This window comes from Grampus griseus, assembly GCF_964374135.1.
Source record: "Grampus griseus genome assembly, chromosome: 3".
NCBI classification, from domain to species: Eukaryota; Metazoa; Chordata; class Mammalia; order Artiodactyla; family Delphinidae; genus Grampus; species Grampus griseus.
In genome coordinates, this window is record NC_139019.1 from 38,858,673 (window position 1) to 38,884,029 (window position 25,357).

Consider the following 25,357-nt stretch of genomic DNA (forward strand, 5'->3'; position numbering starts at 1 on the left):
AGCTTGCAGCAGTCTGCACTTTAGAGAAAGTGTCATTTTCAGAATACACTTTAGTGAATGATATAAATATCAACATTTTGAAAGCTATGTATATAGCTTAAAGTAAATTTATTAATGGAAAATATAGTTTAAACATAAGTGTAGTGTGGCTTGATTTAGAAAAATTTAATAGAGAATAATCGTTTTTTATTTGACTTCTTCCCATTAATTAAAATGTTAACATCAGCTTGTCACAAAGAAACTCTTTCTTTTCAAAGGACTTGGAACCACACACTGGCTGATGTTTGAAATCCTGTATCTATATGATTTATCTGTAGGGCACCATTTGAACATTTATTATCGTTGCTGTCCAGAGTTTCTAATTTTGTTTATGTTTTTCTTGAAGTGTGGAATTGCAATTATGAATTTGTATAAACCCAAGCTCAGTAGTTAAATAAGATGAAAGACCTGAATTACTTCAGTACATTCCAATGTGTGCAAATTGGGATTCTGGTTACAATGAAGCTCCAGCTTCTAGTTAAGTTGTTTTGGAGGCAGGAAGTGGGAGGAGGGAGGATGACTTCATCAAAGAGAACTGGGTCTGTGTAAGGGAATTTGGCTTGTCCAAGAACAATGAGTTCAGTCCTTCAAATAAGGTTTCAGTTAGCTCTTGTTTGCATAATATTATTTGTTCATTGATAGACATCTATGATCATGATCATTTTTCTCTTGGTTAGTTTTGCTATAATCTTTTAATTTTTTTAAAAATTGTCTGGGTTTAAAAAAAATAACCAATATCAAAGTCTATAGCAAAATAATTTAGAATCTCTTGAAAAATAGTGGAATATTTGTTCAGTTCTCTCTTGAATATTATTTGTATTTAAAGGAGCTTTTAAAGCAATGTGTTCTTACTCGCACATATTTTCCCCATACAATTGAAATTTGGATGTAAGTTTATAATAACTTGCATTATGAGACTTCTTGTAAATAACTCTTGACTTCATTCATTTATTCAATGGGCATTCTTTTAAATACCTACTATGTGCTGGGCTCTGCTCTAAGCTTTTGGAAACAAAAATGAACAAAACAAAGACAATGCTCAGAAAGAACAAATCTTGTGAAATTGTGCTACATCTCTGTTTCCTCTCCAGTTCAGCGATATCATGTTAAAATGATGGGTGGATCTCACAAGAACTGTTCTCTCAAACACATCATTTGTGGGAAGGTACAGGGGAATGGGAAAGAAAATAGCATAAGTGATATATTCAGCAGTGTTGAATAGAAACAATCTTAAAGGTGTCACTAGTCTTCCCCTTCAGACTGCCTCTTCTTGCTGTCACTTTCTGGTATTCATTTGTCTTCCTTTTGAGGTCCTGGTGAGATGACCTCTCGCAAGCAGCATCCTCTTCTCCAGTTGTTAGTCTGCATGTGGAAGCTTTGAGGCACCTATTGCAGGTACCACTCATCTGATATTTGATATATACTATCATGAATTATCTTTATTTAGGGTTTGCCTTAATTTTGTGATCAGGATTAATTTCTGCAAGGAAGGATCCATATCTTCTGGGGTTTTGCATTCCCAATGAGGTGCCCTAATCATACAGACCACTTGGGAAGGGATTGTGATGACATTTTTTATTATATAAAGCCAAATACAGCACCTCATTTATTGGTGATTATTAACAAGTATTATTTTATCCTAATGAGTAATACCCATGATCATTAGAGGGAGTGAAATGAGTAATTTTCAAACTCTCAGGAAGGCTCAAGTGACAAAAATAATGATAGCTTCTACCTCTCGAGAATCACTGAAGGTATGACACAGGGAGTAAAGTGATGAATTCCTGGATAGGAGGAAATTTAGGTGGCAAACAAATTAGAAACTGGTCTCTTCCTACAAAAATTTAGGCAGGCTTAAGAAATCCATCATGCTACAGTTGCAAAAGTCCCAAGTTTATGTCTTTCTAATCTGTTTTCCAGTTGCAACCCCTTTAAGGCAGAAATATGAGACTTGCATCCTTCTGCTTAAAAATCATTTCATGATCCCCTTTGCACTCACTATGGAAATAAAACTCCTTAATATATCATATGCAAGACTATTCGTGATTGTTTCCTGACCAACTCTAGGCTTCATCTTAGTACTTTTTCTCCATAATGTTTGATAGGCAAGTTGAATTATTAGCTCTCTATACGACTGCTTGTCTCTTCTTTTAGGCCTCTGTAAGTGGTACTTTCTTTTGGAATAGGCTTCCTATTTCTCTTTCTTTGGGTAGATAATTCCTTAGGTCTCTTCTGGGAAGACTTCCCTTCCCTGCTATCGGTTCCCCTCTGTATCCCCACAGCCCCCTATGCAAAATTATGCTCAGTATGGCTCAGCTACTCGACTCCAAGGCCACGGTTGGAATTTTAGTCTATTCAAATATCACTGTGGGAAGCCACCCACCTAGAATAAAGTGTCAGTTTTATACAACCCAGAGGTCATGTCTGTGTCACAGTTTTCACCTACTGCATACTTTCTATCTTTTTCATAGTTTTCATACCCCTTATCCTGAGGCCAGTGTTTCTAGAATTATGGTCTTAGTGTGCCATATAGGTGTACCTATAAAAACTGAGGACTGCCTAAATTGGCCCTACAGACTCACAGTTGCAAGTCATGGGGTCTGAGTATCTGTTTTTGTTTTGTTTTGTTTTGTTTTGTTTTCTGGTACGCGGGCCTCTCACTGTTGTGGCCTCTCCCGTTGCGGAGCACAGGCTCCAGACGCACAGGCTCAGCGACCATGGCTCACGGGCCCAGCAGCTCCATGTGGGATCCTCCCGGACCGGGGCACGAACCCATGTCCCCTGCATCGGCAGGCGGACTCTCAACCACTGCACCACCAGGGAAGCCCATGAGTATCTGTTTTTTAAACAAGATACTCAGGATATTCCTTTGCCACCTATAATTTGATAACTCTTATTAGTTGACTTGAAACTCCTTGAAGGCACCAGCTGTGTACTAGTCACCTCCAATACATATTCTGAAATGCAGCAATCTTTAATATATTTATTAGTTAGAGGTTTTTTGTCAGTTCTGCGGGATTTTCTACATACATGATCATGGCATCTGCAAACAAAGTTTTACTTCTTCCTTCCCAGTCTGTATACTTTTCTTGTCATGTTACATTGGCTAGGACTTTCAGTGTGATGTCAAATAGGAGTAGTGAGAGGGAACATCCTTGCCTCAATTTTAGGGCAAAGTATGTAGTTTTTCATCATTAAGTATGATGTTAACTGTATGTCGGGTTTTCATAGATGTACTTTATCAAGTTGAAGAAGTTCTTTATTCCTAGCTTGCTGAGTTTTTTAAAAATCCTGAATGAGTGTTGAATTATGTCAAATGCTTTTTATGCTTCTATTGATAGGACGGCATGATTTTTCTTCCGTAGAATGTTGATGTGGATTATTACACTAAGTTATTTTGATCATTCTATCAGTTTGTTATACATGGACTATACTCCACTTGGTCATGGTGTATAATTACTTTTACACATTGTTGAATTCAATTTGCTAACATTTTGTTAAAGATTTTTATATCCATATTCTTAAGACATATGAATCTGTAGTTTTCCTTTCTTTTAATGACTTCACTTGGTTTTGGTATTCGTGTAATATGGGTCTCAGAATGATTTAGGAAATGTTCCCTCTGCTTCTATTTTCTGGAACAGACTGTATGGAATTGGTATCCTTATTCCACAAATATTTGGTAGAATTCACCAGTGAACAAATCTGGGCCTGGTGCTTTCTGTTTGTGAAGGTAATTAATTATTGATTCAATTTCCTTAATAGATATAGGCTTATTCAGATTATCTATTTCTCCTGTGCAAATTTTGGTAAATTTTGTCTCTCAAGGACTTGTTCCATTTCATCCAGGGTTTCAAATTTATGGCCATGGAGTAATTGATAATATTCCTTTATTATCCTTTTAGTGTCCTTGGGATCAGTAGTAATGACCTATCATTTCTGATATTTGTCATTTGTCTTCTCTCTTTTCTCCTTGGTTAGCTTGGCTACAATTTAATCAGTTTTACTGATCTTTAAAAAAAAACAAACTAGCTTTCGGTTTCACTGATTTTCTATAATCGATTTCCTTTCTTCAATTTCATTGATTCTTGCTCTAACTTTTGTTATTTCTTTTCTTCTGTTTACTTGGTTTTAATTTGCTCTTCTTTTTTAGTTTATTAAGATAGATGCTACAATTCTCATTTTTAGATATTCTTTTAATATATAAATTCAATTTTATAAATTTTTCTCTGAACACTCATTTCACTCCATCTCACAAAATTTGATAAGTTGTATTTCATTTTTATTTAGTTAGAAATATTTTAACATTTCTGTTCAGCCTTCATTTCTCCATGGATTATTTTGAAGTGTGTTATTTAACCTCAAAATATTTGGGGATCTTCCAGCTATCTTTCTGTTATTGATTTCAACTTTAATTTCACTGTGGTCTGAAAGCATACATCGTATGATTTCTATTCTTTTAAATTTGTTAAGGTGTGTTTTATGGTCTGGAATATAGTCTATCTTAGTAACTGTTCCATGTGAACTTGAGACGAATGTGTATTCTACTGTTGTTCGATGGAGTATTCTATAATTGTCAACCAGATCCAGCTGATTGATTGTGCTGTTCCATTCAACTAAATCCGTACTGATTTTCTGCCTGCTGGATCTGTCAATTACTGATTGAGTGGTCTTGAAGTCTCCATCTATATTAATGACTTTGTTTATTTCTCTTCTCAATTCTATAAGCTTTTGCCTCATGTACTTTGATGTTCTCTTGTTAGGTGCATACACATTAAGGATTGTTATGTCTTCTTGGGGAATTGACCTCTTTATCCCTGATAATTTTTCCTTCTCTGAATTCTACTTTTTCTAAAATATTATAGCTATTCCAACTTTCTTTTGATTAACATTGATCTCTCTTTCTCTATCTCTTTACTTTTAATTTTTCTTTTTCTTTATATTTAAAGTAAGTTTCCTGTGGACAACATGTAGTTGGGTCTTGTTTTTTTTTTTTTTTTTTTTTTTTTTTTGCAGTATGTGGGCCTCTCACTGTTGTGGCCTCTCCCGTTGCGGAGCACAGGCTCTGGATGTGCAGGCTCAGTGGCCATGGCTCATCGGCCCAGCTGCTCCGCGGCACGTGGGATCCTCCCGGACCGGGGCACGAACCCGTGTCCCCTGCATCGGCAGGCAGACTCTCAACCACTGCGCCACCAGGGAAGCCCCTGGGTCTTGTTTTTATCTACTCTGAAATTCTCTATCTTTTAATTGGTATCTTTAGACAACTCATATTTAAAATGATTATTGATATAGTTGAATTAATATCTACCATATTTCAAATTGTTTTCTATTCATTGCCCATGTTTTTCTTTTTGTCTTTCACTCTTTTTCCCATCTTCTCTGGTTTTAATTATTTTGTATGATTCCATTTTCTCTCTTCTATTATCATATACATTGTACTTATTTTTAAGACTTTTTTCACTAGTTACTTTTGAGTTTTCCATATACATTTGTAACTAATCTTAAGTCACTTTGAAATAACACTATACCACTTCATGAGCAGTGAAGCTATCTTACAATAGAGTGTTCCCATTTCCTTCCTTCCATCCTTTGTTACACTTCTGTCCTTCATTTCACTTATCCATAAGTTATAATAAACCAGTACATTTTTGCTATTATTATTTTAATCAAATTTATTTATTAGATCAATTAAGAATAAGCGCTATGAAAGATTTTATTTTCTTTTCATTTGTTCTTTCTGTAATACTCTTCCTTTCTTTACATAGATCTGAATTTCTTACCTACATCATTTTTCTTCTCTCTGAAGAACTTAAACATTTCTTTCAAAGCAAGTCTACTGATGACAGATTCCCTCAGTTATTGTTTGTCTGATAAACAATCATTTATTTCACCTTCACTTCTGAAGAATAATTTCTCTGGATGTAGAATTCTAGGTTGGGGGGTTTTACACTTTTAAGACTTTAAATATTTCCATCCACTCTCTTCTTGCTTGCATGGTTTCTGACAAAAGGTCCAATGTAATTCTTATTCTTGTTCCTCTATAGGTAAGGTTTTCCCTTCCTTTGGCTTCTTTCAAGATTTTTCTTTGTCTTTGATTTTCTACAGTCTCAGTATTATATGATGATATACCTAGGTGTAGAATTTTGGGTATTTTTTCTGCTTGGTGTTCTCTGAACTTCCTGGATATGTGCTTTCATGCCTGTTATTCATTTTGGAACATTCTCAGCCATTTTTACTTCAAATATTTAAAATATTTCTGTTCCCTTTTTCTTCTCCTCCTGGTGTTCCAATTATGCATATACTAGGACTTTTATAGTTGTCCCACACTTCTAGGATATTAAAGTATCTATTGACATATCTTCAAGGTCAATGGTTTTTTCCTTAGACATGTACAGTTTACTGATGATTGCATCATTTATTTTTGATTCTTTCTTAGTTTTCAACTTTCTGCTTGCATTACCCACCTGTTTTTGCATGTTGTCCACCTTTTCCACTAGCTCTCTTGGCATATTAATCATAGTTATTTTAAAATTCCCAGTCTGATAATTCCAAAATATCTGCCATGTCTGAATCTGGTTCTGACGTTTGTTTTGCATTTTCTGACTGTATATTTTGCCTTTAAGCATGCCTTGTAATATGTTGTTCCAAACCAGACATGATAGTTGTGTAAAAGAAACTGAGGTAGATAAGCCTTTGGTATGAGGTTTTATGTTTATCTGGCTAGGAATTAGACTGTATTTACTGTTTGCTATACCTATGGTTTCAGAGTTTAAAATTTTCTCTAGCTTCATTGTCTTTGTCTCTTGACTTTGTTTTTCTAGAGACTCCCTTTTATTAGGATTTGAGACTTGCAGTTCTTTCAGAGTAATCCCTTGTTACTACACTAGAGCTGTATTGATGAGGTCAAATTCACAGGAAGAAAGTAGATTAGTGCTTACCAGATTCTGGGGAGAGAAGGTGTTGAGGTATGTTGGCTAATGGGTATAGAGATTTGGGGGAAGTGATTAAAATGTTCTGAAATTAGAGTGATGATTGTACAACTCTGTGACTGTACTACTAATAACTGAATGGTATACTTTAAAAGGGTGAATTTTCTGCTATGTAAATTATATCTCAATAAAGCTGTTTAACAAAGCCCAATAAAAAAAAGAAAACATGGGTAAACATATTACCCAGATTTTCAGATTTTTTTTTCTAAAAATGTGTTGCTTGCAACATTATGGATAGTTGGGGAAAATTGGAATATCCTAAATTATGCTTTATTCAAACTAGAAAGTTTCATGCAATTATTAAAAATTACATTACCAAAGATATAAAAACTTAAGTGAAAAATCAAGATATAATTAGATGCACAATATAATTCAAGTTTTGTAAAATAAATATACTTATGTTTCTCTATATATTTCTAGATATAGTTTTAAATTTATATATTTTAATAAGAAAAATAGCATAACAGAGTTCATCTTAATGTCAATAGTAGTTATTATGAATGATAGTGTTATGGATCATGATATTCTAATATTTATTTTACAAATTAAAAAAAAATCCAAATTCTTTATAATGAGCATTCATTACTTTTATAATAATAAAACACACATAATTAAAAGATACATCATTTTTTAATTTTGATTTTTAAATCCATGACATATAATGTGAGGTAAAACTCCCATAAAAAACTTATTTATTTGACCCTCCTCTTCCCCCACTGTGGGATGAATTGGGAGATTAGACATAAATACACCACAATGTGTAAAATAGATAGCTAGTGGGGACCTGCTGTATAGCATAGGGAGCTCAGCTCGGTGCTCTGTGATGACCTCAATGGGAGGGGAGGGGAGTTAGAGAGGTCCAAGAGAGAGGGGATATATGTATACATATAGCTGATTCACTTCATTGTACAGCAGAAACTAACACAACATTGTAAAGCAATTATACTCCAATAAAAAAAACTGTCATTAAAAATTAAAAATAGAACTAGCATATGACCAGCAATCCCACTACTGGGCATATACGCTGAGAAAACCATAATTCAAAAAGAGTTTGTACCACATTGTTCATTGCAGCTTTATTTATAATAGCCAGGACATGGAAGCAACCTAAGTGTCCATCAACAGATGAATGGATAAAGAAGATGTGGCACATATATACAATGGAATATTACTCAGCCATAAAAAATAAATGAAATTGAGTTATTTGTGGTGAGGTGGATGGACCTAGAATCTGTCATACAGAGTGAAGTAACTCAGAAAGAGAAAAACAAATACCATATGCTAACACATATATATGGAATCTAAAAAAAAAAAAAATGGTTCTGAGGAACCTAGGGGCAAGATAGGAATAAAGATACAGATGTAGAGAATCAACTTGAGGACACAGGGAGGGGGGAGGGGAAGCTGAGATGAAGTGAGAGAGTGACATGGACATATATACACTACCAAATGTAAAGTAGATAGCTAGTGGGAAGCAGCTGCATAGCACAAGGAAATCAGCTCTGTGCTTTGTGTACACCTAGAGGGATGGGATAGGGAGGGTGGGAGGGAGATGGAAGAGGGAGGAGATATGGGGATATATGTATAGCTGATTCACTTTGTTATAAAGCAGAAACTAACACACCATTGTAAAGCAATTTTACTCCAATAAAAAAGTTAAAAATAAATAAATAAATAAATAAAACAGGGGCTTCCCTGGTGGCACAATGGTTTGGAATCCACCTGCCAATGCAGGGGACATGGGTTTGAGCCCTGGTCCAGGAAGACCTCACATGCTGCAGAGCAACTAAGCCCATATGCCACAACTACTGAACCTGCACTCTAGAGCCCATGAGCCACATCTACTGAGCCTGTGTGCCACAACTACTGAAACCCCCACACCTAGAGCCTGTGCTTCATAACAAGAGAAGCCACTGCAATGAGAAGATTGCACACCGCAACAAAGAGTAGCCCCTGCTTGCTGCAACTAGAGAAATCCTGCGCATAGCAATGAAGACGCAATGTGGCCAAAAATTAATAAATAAAATAAATAAATTTATAAAAAGGATAACAATGCAAAAAAACTTATTTGAATGATAATAATAATAATTACTGATTAATCAATACCTATCATCCTGTTCTCACACTCCTTATCATCATATTTAGTGGTTTTGCCAATGTTGATGTAACGTTCAAGCAAATGAACATAATGACACAAGCAACTTTCAGTCTGCATTGTAAAAGTCCAGTTTAAGATAAGGATTTGAGCAATGTACTGCGTGGTAAAGCAAGGCAATTTATAGCACAATCTTGAAGCCAGTTAATTATATAATCATTTATGAGGTAATTTTTATAGAGTTCTTGAACTCCATTTATAATTTTAAAAAACGCATTCATAAAGCTGTTTAGTGACCAACTACAAGATAGAGGAAGAAAAGCAAAATTCATTTTAGGAGCTGGTGGACCTTCATAATGGTGGAGGAGTAAGATGTGGAGATCAACTTCCCCCCCAGCAAATACATCAAAAATACATCTACATGTGGAACAACTACAGAACACCTACTGAATGCTGGCAGAAGACCTCAGACTTCCCAAAAGGCAAGAAACTCCCCACATACCTGAGTAGGGCAAAAGAGAAAAGAAAAAACAAAGACAAAAGAATAGGGACGGGACTTGCACCTCTGGGAGGGAGCTGTGAAGGAGGAAAAGTTTCCACACACTAGGAAGCCCCTTCATGGGCAGACAAAGGGGGTGATCAGCGGGAAAGATTCAGAGTCAAGGAGGAGAGCGCAGCAATGGGTGCAGAGGGCAAAGCAGAGAGATTCCCACACAGAGGATCAGTGCCAACCAGCACTCACCAGACTGAGAGGCTTGTCTGCTACCTGCTGGGGCGGGTGGGGGCTGGGAGCTGAGGCTCGGGCTTTGGAGGTCAGATCCCAGGGAGAGGACTGGGACTGGCTGGGTGAACACAGCCTGAAGGGGACTAGTGTGCCACAGCTAGATGGGAGGGAGTCCGAGAAAACTCTAAACCTGCCAAGAGGCATGGGACCATTGTTTTGGGGTGTGCGAGGAGAGGGGATTCCTTCCCTGTCTGCCATGGAAAGCAGAGCACAGCCTAAACGAGCTCCAGAGATAGGCTCGAGCCATGGCTATCAGCTCAGACACTAGAGATGGGCATGAAATGCTAACGCTGCTGCTGCAGCCACCAAGAAACCTGTGTGAAAGTGCAGGTCACTCTCCAAACCCCTGGGAGCCTGTGCAGCCACCACTGCCAGGGTCCCACGATCCAGGGACAACTTCCCCAGGAGAACACACGGCATGCCTCAGACTGTTGCAAAGTCACGCCGGCCTCTGCCGCTGCAGGCTTGCCCTGCATTCCAATTATAACTACCGTACCTCTCCCTCCCCGAGGCATGAGTGAGCCAGAGCCCCCTAATCAGCCGCTCTTTAACCCCATCCTGTCTGGGTGGGAACCGAAGCCTGAGGGCAACGTACATGCAAAGGTGGGGCCAAAACAAAAGCTGAACCCCAGGCGTTGTGCAAACAAAGAAGAGAAAGGGAAATTTCTCCTTACAGCATCAGGAGCAATGGATTAAATGCCCACAATCAGTGGGAGGTATCCTGCATCTGTGCAATACCTGAATAGATGATGAATCAACACAAAACTGAGGCAGTGGAATTTTGGAGTAACTGTAGACTTGGGGTTTGCTCTCTGTGACTAACTTGTTTCTGATTTTTACGTTTATCTTAGTATAGTTTTTAATGCTTATCACTGGTGGACTTAATTGGTTTGGTTGCCCTCTTCTCTTTTTTAAATTACTTTTTAATTTAATAATTATTTTTATTTTTAAATTTTAATTATTTCATTTTTTAATATTTCTTTTTTTCTTTTTCTTTTCTTTCTTTTTTCTCCCTTTTCTTCTGAGCCGTGTGGCTGACAGGGTCTTTGTGTTCTGGCCTGGTGTTAGGCCTGAGCCTCTGAGGTGGGAGAGCCAAGTTCAGGACAATGAACCACCAGAGACCTCTTGAACCCACATAATATCAATCAGCAAGACCTCTCCCAGAGATCTCTGTCTCAGTGCTAAGACCAAGCTCCACCCAATGGCCAGAGAGCTCCACTGCTGCAAGCCCCATGCCAAGCAACTAGCAAGACAAGAACACAACCTCACCCATTAGCAGAGAGGCTGCCTAAAATCATACTAAGTTCACAGACACCCCAAAACACACCACCGGATGCAGCCCTGACCACCAGAAAGACAAGATACAGCCCTACCAACCAAAACACAGGCACAAGTCCCCTTCACCAGGAAGCCTACACAACCCACTGAACAAAACTTAGCCACTGGGAACAGACACCAAAAACAATGGGAACTACGAACTTGCAGCCTGTGAAAAGGAGACCCCAAACACAGTAAGTTAAGCACAATGGGAAGACAGAGAAATATGCAGCAGATGAAGGAGCAAGGTAAAAACCCACCAGACCAAACAAATGAAGAGGAAATAGGCAGTCTACCTGAAAAAGAATTCAGAGTAATGATAGTAAAGGTGATCCAAAATCTTGGAAACAGAATGGAGAAATTACAACAAACGTTTAACAAAGACCTAGAAGAACTAAAGAGCAAACAATGATGAACAACACAATATATGAAATTAAAAATTCTCTAGAAGGAATCAATAGCAGAATAACTGAGGCAGAAGAACAGGAAGTGACATGGAAGATAAAATAGTGGAAATAACTACTACAGAGAAGACTAAAGAAAAAAGAATGCAAAGAATTGAGGACAGTCTCAGAGACTTCTAGGACAACACTAAGTGCACCATCATTCAAATTATAGGGGTTCCAGAAGAAGAAGAGAAAAAGAAAGGTACTGAGAAAATATTTGAAGAGATTACAGTTGAAAACTTCCCTAAAATGGGAAAGGAAATAGTCAATAAGTCCAGGAAGCATAGAGAGTCCCATACAGGATAAATCCAAGGAGAAACATGCCAAGACACATGTTAATCAAACTATCAAAAATTAAATACAAAGAAAAAATATTAAAAGTAGCAAGGGAAAAACAACAAATAACATACAAGGGAATCCCCATAAGGTTAACAGCTGATCTTTCAGCAGAAACTCTGTAAGCCAGAAGGGAGTGGCAGGACGTATTTAAAGTGATGAAAGGGAAAAACATACAACCAAGATTACTCTACCCAGCAAGGATCCAATTCAGATTCGACAGAGAAATTAAAACCTTTACAGACAAGCAAAAGTTAAGAGAATTCAGCACCACCAAACCAACTTTACAACAAATGCTAAAGGAATTTCTCTAGGCAGGAAACACAAGAGAAGGAAAAGACCTACAAAAACAAACCTGAAACAATTAAGAAAATGGTGAAAGGAACATACATATCGATAATTACCTAAAATGGAAATGGATTAAATGCTCCCACCAAAACACATAGATTGGCTGAATGGATAAAAAACAAGACATGTGTATATGCTGTCTACAAGAGACCCATTTCAGACCGAGGGACACATACAGACTGAAAATAAGGGGATGGAAAAAGATATTCCATGCAAATGGAAATCAAAAAAAGCTGGAGTAGCAATTCCCATATCAGACAAAATAGACTTTAAGATAAAGACTATTACAAGAGTCAAAAGGACACTACATAATGATCAAGGAATCAATCCAAGAAGAAGATATAACAATTGTAAATATTTATGCACCCAACATTGGAGCACGTCAATTCATAAGTCAAATGCTAACAGCCATAAAAGGGGAAATCAACAGTAACATAATAATAGTAGTGGACTTTAACAACGCACATTCACCAATAGACATTATCCAAAATGAAAATAAATAAGGAAACACAAGCTTTAAATGACACTTTAAACAAGATGGACTTAATTGAAATTTATAAGACATTCCATCCAAAAACAACAGAATACACTTTCTTCTCAAGTGTTCATGGAACATTCTCCAGGATAGATCACATCTTGGGTCACAAATCAAGCCTTGGTAAATTTAAGAAAATTGAAATCGTATTAAGTATCTTTTCTGACCACAATGCTATGAGACTAGATATCAATTACAGGAAAAAAATCTGTAAAAAATACAAACACGTGGAGGTACACTACTAAATAACCAAAAGATCACTGAAGAAATCAAAGAAGAAATAAGAAAATACCTGGAAACAAATGACAATGAAAACACGATGACCCAAAATCTATGGGATGTAGCAAAAGCAGTTCTAAGAGGGAAGTTTATAGCAATACAATTCTACCTCAAGAAACAAGAAAAAACTCAAAAACAACCTAACCTTACACCCAAACAATTAGAGAAAGAAGAGCAAAAAACACCCAAAGTTAGCAGAAGGAAAGAAATCATAAAGATCAGATCAGAAATAAATGAAAAAGAAATGAAAAAAACAATAGCAAAGATCAATAAAACTAAAAGCTGATTCTTTGAAAAGATAAACAAAATCGAAAAACCACTAGGCAGACTCATCAAGAAAGAAAGGGAGAAGACTCAAATCAGTAGAATTAGAAATGAAAAAGGAGAAGTAACAACTGACACTGCAGAAATACAAAGAATTATGAGGGATTATGACAAGAAACTATATGCCAATAAAATGGGCAACCTGGAAGAAATGGACCAATTCTTAGAAAAGCACAACCTTCTAAGACTGAACCAGGAAGAAATAGAAAATATAAACAGACCAATCACAAACACTGAAATAGAAACTGTAATTAAAAATCTTCCAACAAACAAAAGCCCAGGACTAGGATTCACGGGTGAATTCTGTCAAACATTTAGAGAAGAGCTAACAGCTAGCCCTCTGAAACTCTTCCAAAATATAGCAGAGGGAGGAACACTGCCAAATTCTTTCTATGAGGCCACCATCACCCTGATACCAAAATCAGAAAAGCTGTCACAAAAAATGAAAACTACAGGCCAATATCACTGATGAACATAGATGCAAAAATCCTCAACAAAATACTAACAAACAGAATCCAACAACACATGAAAAGGCTCATGCACCATGGTCAAGTGGGGTTTATCCCAGCAATGCAAGGATTCTTCAATAAACACAAATCAATGTGATACACCATATTAACACACTGAAGGATAAAAACCATATGATAATCTCAATAGATGCAGAAAATGCTTTCGAAAAAATTCAACACCCATTTGTGATAAAAACTCTCCAGAAAGTAGGCATAGAGGGAACTTACTTGAACATAATAAAGGCCATATGTGACAAACCCACAACCAACATCGTTCTCAATGGTGAAAAACTGAAACCATTTCCACTAAGATCAGGAACAAGACAACACTGCCCACTCTCACCACTATTATTCAACATAGTTTTAGAAGTTCTAGCCACAGCAATCAGAGAAAAAAAGAAACAAAAGGAATCCAAATCAGAAAAGAAGAAGTAAAGCTGTCATTGTTTGTGGATGACATGATACTATACATAGAGAATCTTATTCTACCAGAAAACTACTAGAGCTAATCAATGAATTTGGTAAAATATAAGGATACAAAATTAATGCACAGAAATCTCTTGCATTTCTATACACTAATGATGAAAAATCTGAAAGAGAAATTATGGAAACACTCCCATTTACCATTGCAACAAAAAGAATAAAATACCTAGGAATAAACCTACCTAAGGGGACAAAAGACCTGTATGCAGAAAACTATATGACACTGATGAAAGAAAGTAAATATGATACCAACAGAGGGAGAGACATACCATGTTCTTTGATTGGAAGAATCAACATTGTGAAAATGACTCTACTACCCAAAGCAATCTACAGTTTCAATGCAATCCCTATCAAACTACCAATGGCATTTATCACAGAACTAGAACAAAAAATTTCACAATTTTTATGGAAACACAAAAGACCCCAAATAGCCAGAACAATATTAAGAAAGAAAAATGGAGCTGGAGGAATCAGGCTCCCTGACTTCAGATTATACTACAAAGCTACAGTAATCAAGACAGTATTGTACTGGCACAAAAACAGAAATATAGATCAATGGAACAGGATAGAAAGCCCAGAGATAAACTCATGCACATATGGTCATCTTGTCTTTGATAAAGGAGACAAGAATATACAATGGAGAAAAGACAGCCTCTTCAATAAGTGGTGCTGGGAAAACTGACAGCTACATGTAAAAGAATGAAATTAGAACACTTCCTAACACCATAAAAAGATAAACTCAGAAGGGATTAAAGACCTAAATGTAAGGCCAGACCCTATAAAAGTCTTAGAGGAAAGATAGAAAGAACACTCTTTCACATAAATCAAAGCAAGATGCTTTTTGACCCACCTCCTAGAGAAATGGAAATAAAAACAAAAATAAACAAATGGAACCTAATGAAACTTATAAGTTTTGCACAGTAAAGGAAACCATAAACAAGATGAAAAGACAACCCTCAGAATGGGAGAAAATATTTGCAAAAAAAGCAACTGACAAAGGATTAATTTCCAAAATATACAAGCAGCTCATGCAGCTCGATATCAAAAAAACAGCACCCGAATCCAAAATTGGGCAGAAGACCTAAATAGACATTTCTGCAAAGATATACAGACTGCCAGCAAACACATGAAAGGATGCTCAATATCACTAATCACTAGAGAAATACAATCAAATCTACAATGAGGTATCACCTCACACCAGTCAGAATGGCCATCATTAAAAAATCTACAAACAATAAATTCTGGAGAGGGTGTGGAGAAAAGGGAAACCTCTTGTACTGTTGGTGAGAATGTAAATTGATACAGTCACTATGGAGAACAGTATGGAGTTTCCTTAAAAAACTAAAAACAGAAGTACCATATGACCCAGCAATTCCACTACTGGGCATATACCCTGAGAAAACTATAAAAAGAGTCATGTACCACAATGTTCATTGCAGCACTATTTACAATAGCCAAGACATGGAAGCACAACCTGTGTCCATTGACAGATGAATGGATAAAGAAGATGTGGCACATATATACAATGGAATATTACTCAGTCATAAAAAGAAGCGAAATTGAGTTATTCGTAGTGAGGTAGATGGACCCAGAGTCTGTCATACAGAGTGAAGTAAGTCAGAAAGAGAAAAACAAATACTGTATGTTAAGACATGTGTATGGAATCTAAAAAAACAGGTTCTGATGAACCTAGGGGAAGTGCAGGAATAAAGAGGCAGATGTAGAAAATGGACTTGAGGACATGGGGAGGGGGAAGTGTAAGCTGGGATGAAGTGAGAGAGTAGCATTGACATAGATACACTACCAAATGTAAAATAGATAGCTAGTGGGAAGCAGCTGCATCGCACGGGGAGATCAGCTCAGTGCTTTGGGACCACCTAGAGGGGTAGGATAGGGAGGGTGGGAGAGAGATGGAAGAGGGAGGGGATATGGGGATATATGTATACATATAGCTGATTGACTTTGTTATACAGCAAAAACTAATACAATGTTGTAAAGCAATTATACTCCAATAAAGATGTTAAAAAACATTCACTTTAGGAGAATAGAAGATTTGAAAATTTGTGGGACTTTCTGAATGAAGTTCATAATTTTACCCATTACTCACAATGATTAAACAGAAAATCAGAGCAGGAAGAAATTGGACTTTTTTCAAAGAAGCATTAAACAAAGCACTAAACAATCTAGGCTTGCAAACTACTGTATCTAGAAGCCATGTTCCTCTGTGGACCTGCCAGAAAAACATATAAAAGACTAAGAAATGTTGATGATATGAACTTAAGAAACAAAATATCCCACGTGAGCAGTTTTCTCAAGTTATTTAGACTTTGTTACTCTGCTTAAAATCAGTTCACATTATACTGATAGATCCAGGCAAACATTTTAAGTTATGCTGCACATGATATCCATGTTGGAACAGAGGCTGAAATATTTTCAATCAATTAGTTTTCCTGACCTCCTATTTTTGTTTTCTTTCAGTGACCAGAGTCTGAATTGCATAATTTTTTAGAAGTTCAACAGCACTTAATGGTACCAAATATGTAGAACTTTATTATATTTTGTTATATACTGTTCTCTTTCATTAAAGCAAAACGTGTCTTTTTTTTTTTTTTGCGGTACGCGGGCCTCTCACTGTTGTGGCCTCTCCCGTTGCGCAGCACAAGCTCCGCGGCCATGGCTCACGGGCCCAGCCGCTCCACGGCATGTGGGATCTTCCCAGACCGGGGCACGAACCCGTGTCCCCTGCATCGGCAGGCGGACTCTCAACCACTGCACCACCAGGAAAGCCCACGTGTTTCTTCTTTGAAAAGAAATTTCTCCAAGGCAAGAGCCATGTGTTGCATTTATTATATATATTTTCACAAGGACCCAGGACTGTGCTGGGCAATGCTTAATAAATAGATGACCTAATTTTGCTTGTTTTAGTTTCTTATCTAAAAACCTCAGTTTAATTGGACTCATATTCAGTGTTCCTCAGTAGCTATGCATTTACGGTATTTCTTGTCATATCTTTTATATGTTCATTCACGCATACATCTACCTATTCAACAATTTATATTCAAACTGGCTTTCTTCTCTTTAGTTCAGGCCTTGGAAATTTTTCTTTAGAGGTCCAGAAAGTAAATATTTTAGGTTTTGTGGGCCATATGGTCTCTGTTGCGTTCAACTCTGCTATTGCAGCATGAAAGCAGCCAAGGCAGTACATTAGTGAATGAATGTGGCAGGGTTCCAATAAAACTTTATTTACGAAAACCAGCCGCGAGCTGGATCTGGCCATTGGCAGTAGTTTGCAGATTCTTGCTCTAGTCCAGCTTCCTCCTCACTTACAAATTTTCCATATATGTATTCCAATTACCAGGAGATAGAATCTTCTAGAGATCACACCCCTGCATTTCTGATAAATATTTAGTAATATTAATGACATTCTCAGCTTGGTTCTTAAAAACTCATTTCAGCTTTCTAACATCTCTAACCATCTGTCACTACAACTAAACTTGTTGGTTCCCCAGAGTCCAGAAGATACCATGAGCCTTCAAAACACATTATATTTATACAGCCCATCCGATTGTTGGCAAATTGCACCTCTACTTATTTCCTCAAGAACTAATTCCCCTCTTACACTTTCAAAAACTACTCTTTCTCTGACCACCTTAGCAGGAAGCTGCCTAGCTGTGATAGTTATTTGTCTACTTCATGTAATCATCTATTATTTCCTCTATGTTTACATCTCATCTTTTATTAAACATATTTGTTATTTAAGTCCTCTTATATATTTTTTGAAGTTTATAATCTTATGTTTCCAATTAAAATATAACTCATTAAGGAAAATAGCTGTTTTATATTTATAAATTTTCTCCACTATCTGTATAGTAATCAACAAATACTACACAACACCCTTTTCATCCAATATATAGAGCTGGACCTAGATAAGAGATAGGATGTGACTTGGATAATCTGAGCTGGGACATGGGTCTTCTCTTACCTTCAGACTTGGACTTGGACTGAAATTTACATTATTAGCATTCTGGTTTCACAGACTTTTGGACTCAGACTGGAACTATACCATCAGAACATTTGCCTTTTCAGCTTGCTGCCTGTAGATCTTGGGACTTCTCAGCTTCCATAATCATGTGACCAATTCCTTTTAATAAATTTCTTTATTGTAAGATCTACCTATCTGTCTATCATCTATCTATCATCTGTCTATCCTGCTGGTTCTGTTTCTCTGGAGAACCCTGACTAATCCACCAGACTTGGCTTACACAATCTCCTAGTCTAAGACCCCATTCTGAGGTCTTCCTGTGCCATCCCTACAGGCTGTTCAGTTCTTGTCCTACATGTTTCCCAAGTCACCCATGTCACTGTCTTTGCAAACACATGATTTAAGTGAATTTTTCTTCAAATATATAGTGAGCACCTGGAAGACAGGAATGTACCATTTTCATCTTGCCTAGTACATTCTCTGACATTTAGTAATGACTCAGTGATTTTACTAGACTCATACATGCATATGAAAAGATAAAGAAGTTGAATTTCCTTAATCTGCATACTCCAAATTCTCCTGGTATATTTCTAAAAATCAGATCTATATTCAAAGGACAAACAGAAGCAGAGAAAAGCATGCTAATGATTCTCTAACAGATAAGTATAAATTCTTTCTAAGTCAAGTTAAAATAACTAATAAATTTTAAATGATCATTAAATTGAAGATATCTGTTTTAGGACCCTGGTATTTATGCTAGAAGTAGGATATGTGAATATAGTCCTTCCCCAATCACATGTTTATTTTAATGTTTGCACCTTTTTTTGTAGTAGAGAAAATTTCTATATATAAGTTATGGGCTTTGGAAATACTCATAAAAGACCCAAAATATCTCTCATAAGAAACATGGCTCAAATAGGTAGACACAGAAATGACTTCAGGGCAGAAATAGTGAACTGAAAAAAAGATATCTAGAGAATGAAAGAAAGTAATGAAGTATGAGAAACCAGGACAGGTGAAGGAATCTAATTTTGAGCGTCTCTACACAGGTAGGGGACAGATTTCTGAGTGTTTGGCATGGTTGAGGCCAGTGGGGTAAGAAATTTAGCAAGAATGTCAGATGTCTTCACAAGGAGTAGAACTGACTGAGATTTTAGCAGAAGCCAGGTCAGAAAAATATCAAGGACATTGCCTAGCTGTCCTGTGTTGAAACAATTTGAATCTAAATCCAGGTCAAACTTAATGGTTATTAAAATACAACTCAAAATAATCAGTGTTTCTGTTAAGAGAACAGAGGCTAATTTTTTCTGAATCATAAGTGAGGAGTAAAGTGCCAGGCTCATAGAGTGAACTGAACAAATAATTATTGGCCCAAGTTTCAAATTTTGTAATAAAGGAGAAAAGCATATTTGTCATTGAAAATACTGATAAAAATGGGAAATTCAGGTGGTTTCATTGGCAAGAAAGTTCAGCACCATTCTGAACGTGATTAGTTTGAAAACTGAAAATATAAGTACATTCTTAGTGTCTAACACTATCCCAGGTACATAATATACAATTCAAAACATATTTGAGAAATGAATTAATGAATGAATGAGTGAAGTTATTAAAATATCTAAAAGACCTTCAGAACTGAAGATAAAATTCTGTAGTTGTCTCTATAAGTTGATAAGCAAAATTACAGGATAAGAAAGTACTGGATAGGCTGAAGTAGTTTGTTCCAGATGAACAATAACTCTAAGAACAACTAGAAACACTGGCTAAAATACAAAAATAAGATGTTAAAAGTCATAAGAGAGTTGCTAAAGCAACAAGGATTAGGGGGATAATATTCCAGGGAGGGGAGACATCAGAAGTGAGCTGACAATTTACAACTAATTTTCCTCTGGGGTATTTGCTTCTGTGAAGCATAGGCAAGAGATTAAGAATTCAAGCTTTATTTAGACATAGAGACACTTCGAGGGACAGAGAATCTTTCTGGGGACAGAGAAGACAGCTTTAGTCACTCTTGTGAGGATGATGATAAAAAAAAAAAAAGGAAATTTTACAGGTCTTAAGTATGTGGCTGGTTCCTTTCTCAAGAAGTTTGTTGAATTCTGAAACTTCACAGGACAAGAGACAAAAAAAATAATCCCCAAATCTCTGAAACATAGAGCAGAGGTTTTTTTTTGTTTGTTTTTTTGCGGTACGCCGGGCTCTCAGTGTTGTGGCCTCTCCTGTTGCGGAGCACAGGCTCCGGACGCGCGTAGGCTCAGCGGCCATGGCTCATGGGCCCAGCCGCTCCGCGGCACGTGGGATCTTTCCGGACCGGGGCACGAACCCGTGTCCCCTGCATCGGCAGGCGGACTCTCAACCACTGCGCCGCCAGGGAAGCCCAGAGCAGAGATTTTTTAAAGCCTTTCAGTGCTCAGAAGACAAAGACTGGCATGCAGACCTCACCATGGGTTGTGGACTTGAAGGACATACTGGGTCCAAGGAAGAATCAAATGTCAACTAAACCTTGCAAAAATGGGAATCTAGCCTTGACTCAGGTTCCTGCCCACTTGATTGAAAATATTTGTTCCTCTCCCCATCTCAGGTCATGCTCTCTTTGAAGTCTCTAGGGCAGAATCACTCCTTGCCTCTTCTTAGCTTCTGGTGATTGCCAGCAAGCCTTGGTGCTCTTGACTTGCAGGTGTGTCTCTGCAATCTCTGTCTCCATCATCACATGGGCTTCTTCCCTTTGTGTGTCTATATCTTCAAATCTCTCTCTCCTAACAAGGACACTTCATTGACTCAAAGTCATGGAATTCGGGGTCCATACTAATCCAGTATGACCCCATTTTAATTTGCTTACATCTGCAAATACCATATTTCCAAATAAGGTCACATTCACAGGTACTAGTGGTTAGGGCTTGAGCATATTTTTTTGGGGGGACACAATTCCACCCAAAACAAGAGGGAAGGTGAAAAGCCAGTGAGCAGGTATTGTATCTAAAGGGGTTTAGCTCTGACTCAGCTCAGCAGATGGTTGCATCTGGGCTTGCTGATGAGTGTGACCACATGGGAACAGTTTGCATATTTTGCTTTCAGAAAATGATTTGCCTTGGGGTTGGGTGGTTTGTTACTGAAGAATAATAGCGGAAGTCCATTTTGGGGCCCAGAACATTGTTTTACGTGACTTTAGAAAACAGTAAATACTTTCTACTGTGTAGTAGAGGAAGTGTTCTGAAGAATGTCAAGATGGCAGAAATACTATGGTTTGGGAATGTCAAAAAGCCCTGTCATAAACATTTGGTGGCATCATTCAAAATGACATCTAAAAGATGTAATGAACATATACTCATGTATGATGTATAGCATTATGATCAAGATTTCCTAGCAAGTTTCCACTTACATTTGCCTTAATCCATAGTTACTGGATCTATTTCCTACCCTATGCACACATTTTAAAAAAAATTTTATTTATTTATTTATTTATTTATTTATTTATTTTGGCTGTGTTGAGTCTTTGTTGCTGCATGCGGGCTTTCTCTGGTTGCAGTGAGCAGGGGCTTCTCTTTGCTGCAGTGCAAGGGCTTCTTATTGCTGTGGCTTCTCTTGTGGTGGAGAACGGGCTCTAGGTGCATGGGCTTCAGTAGTTGCAGCATGTGGGCTCAGTAGTTGTGGCTCATGGGCTCTAGAGCGCAGGCTCAGTAGTTGTAGCGCATGGGCTTAGTTGCTCCACGGCAAGTGGGATCTTCCCAGACCAGGGATTGAACCCATGTCCCCTGCATTGGCAGGCAGATTCTTAACCACTGTGCCACCAGGAAAGTCCCTATGCATACATTTTTGAACTTAACAAGGTGGCTTCAATACACTCAATCTTGTTTAAATGAACAATCTTTGAAGGCATGGGATGGGACTGCAACCTGTTTAGATTTAGAATCATTAAAATGGTGTCTAAAATGTGTCCCTTCGTGAAAACTGCATTTTAGTAGCTCCCAGTGTGGAAATTTTCTATCTTGATAAATACTTCCTCACCTATAACTCAAAGAGGTTACTCAATTGTGAGAATATGTTTTCCATTGGTAATGAGAGACAGTACTTAAAACCTAGAGAGATTGCAAGTGAAATCACAGTTCATGTGTGAGGCTCACCATGTCACCAGGAATTAAATGAGCAAGCTCCTATCCAACTTTCTCTTCTTGGAGTCAATTATAAATAACTCCTTCTTGTGTAGTACACATTTCTTAAAGTCTTAAATTTCTAAACTCTGTTGAGTTTTCCTCCTCCTGGAAATACCAGGGCTAGGTAGACCATTTTCCCCTGGCACAGATAATTTATACATTAAATTTTTTTGTTTGTTTTGTTTTTTTGTTTTCAGAAGCATAAGGGCACTCAACCATGGACTTTGTTGATGGAACAAAATTTAAAAATGGCCTTTTTAGTGGACTTCCATGCTTTCCTGGCCTAACCAAGGTTAGACTCTCTATCACCCATAGCCCAGCGTGGGAGCATTTATTAGTCACACTGCAACTCAAATGTTTTAATTTACAGCTCCCCAGTTGACTAATTCCACACACAATTTTAGCAATTACCTTTTCTGTCACCTTTATTTGTTCCCTTCTATTATTTCCATGTCTGACCACCATTAGATTGCAAATTCTTTTGAGGGCAATGAAACCTTTTCTTTTCCTCTTTCTCCCCTTATTAATATGTTTTTATTTATTTGTCATTTAGTGAATATTATTAGGATAGCTTCACAACACTAGTTTGTAAGTTGAAATAATTCAATTTCTTCACTATAAAGCTATTAATGTAACACAACAGCAAAAGACTGTTGTAAGCCAGGACCACTCAGTACAGTTAAATCATTATCAATCACCTAGTGAACCCCAAAGTCAGGCAAGTGAATTATTTGAGCCTAGGGTAAATTTTATATTATGGCTTCTCCACTATGTCCCATGATGGAAACATGTTTATTAATTGACAACACTCTGCTTGGCTTTACTAAGCATTAAAATGAGCTTACTTTGAAATTTAGGAAAGAGTTCCTCCTACCTCAAGCAGTGAAATAAATTTGTAAATTTGTTATACTTATGTCATGAAAGAAAAAAAATGCAGTCTCTGAAAAGATTAGCTCTTTGGGGATTACAGTATTTCAATTAATGACACTCTAGATCTTGAAATCCTGCTTTTTTTCTCCAAATTCTATTATCATAAATTTATTCTGTTGTGTTAGGACAAGTCTAAACTAGCAAAGTGAGGAGGAAAATGGAAGCAATTATTCAGATAACTGAAGTAAAATACTTTTTCCTCATTACTGTATATTTCAGATAAAATCTTTCTTTTTTAAAACCTGATTATATATAGAATTACCTCAGTTTCCTGCCAAAAATGTATATAGTAAGATCATATTATTTAAAGTTTCTGAGTTTTATAAACTTCCTGACTTTGAGCTTGGCCTATGTAGGTAAATAACTCCATCAGCAAGGCTAAAATGTGTCTGGGGAATTGAGCTAGATGTAAAATGTTAAGCTTCAGTTAAGCTTCAGTTAATGAGTTTAAGGTATTAGAAAGTTTACCCAAGTAGATATATAAAAGTCTCTTCCCTGTAGTCTGGATCTATGTAAGTAAAATAAAATGAAGAACCAAAGTAATTATCTCAGTAAATAAAGTCCTAAATTGATCTCTTAAATGCAATACATACAGATAATAGAGGGTTTTTTTTAAAAAACTTTTTACTTGAGTTATCCAAATTTGCTCTTTACCTTACATTTTGTCATTTATATTTTTATCACTTTTATCATTTAAAATAACTTTTGTTTTTTAAACCTATTTTCGTCATTTCAAACTAAGATATGATGATCTTTTCTGGAATGATACAAAGTAGAAAAGGGATAAGTATTTGCTCCTTAGGAAAAAAATTATCTACCTAATAATCTAGAAGTTTAGAAACTACATTTCCTTTTTTACTTGCTACAGTCATCCTGATATGTTAGTTTCCTTTTTGCTTCTAAAACATTCCATAATTGTTTATTTTTATATTTCACTGTGCCATTAAAATATTTATTTGAAGCAGTGGTTATGATGACTTGAGGACAGCTAACTTACTATACAGGAAAAATAAATTTGTTTACCATATAAGAAGGCATACTTCAGGTAAATGAAAAGTAAAACTATAAAAATTAGAACTTAAATCAAAAGATATTCCATAAAGCAAAAATGAATAATTGAACACATCAAAATTAAGGACTTTTATTCAAAAAAGGGCAGCATTGAGAATTTGAGTAACAGGCTGGTATTGTTCTAAAACTGACAAAGATTTAATATCTAAAATATGACTCATGCAAATCAATAAGGAAAAAAACCAAGAAACTGAATATAAAAACTGTCAAAGATGAAGGAAGAGAAATCAAATGGCTCACAAATATATGAAAAGATGATTAATTGCATAACTAATTAGATAAATGTAAATTAATACAATAATTAGATATTTACATGCATTTGATTATTGAAAGAAAGTCAGTACCAATACTGGCCATGATATGAGGGAAGACAGTTTCTTATGCACTGAATATGACAATGTAAACTGGTATTACTCTTCAGGAGATATATTTTACAGGTTGTTATTAAATTAATCATGCATACAATCTATTATCCAAAGATTCCACTAGTGGGAATTTTTGCTTAGCTAATTGCTACATTTTTGTGTGGTACCAAGGATACAGAAGCAAAATTGATGTCTATCACTATGGGAATCGATAAATTAAAACAAGGTAGGTACAAACAATGTGATATCATGATAGAATTACAATCAATGAACTAGATATACATACAGCAAAATGAATAGATCATATAGTGTGGGCTGAAAAAACATAAGAAAAGCAACATTTATAGCCTGATACCACATATGAAATTAAAGCACAT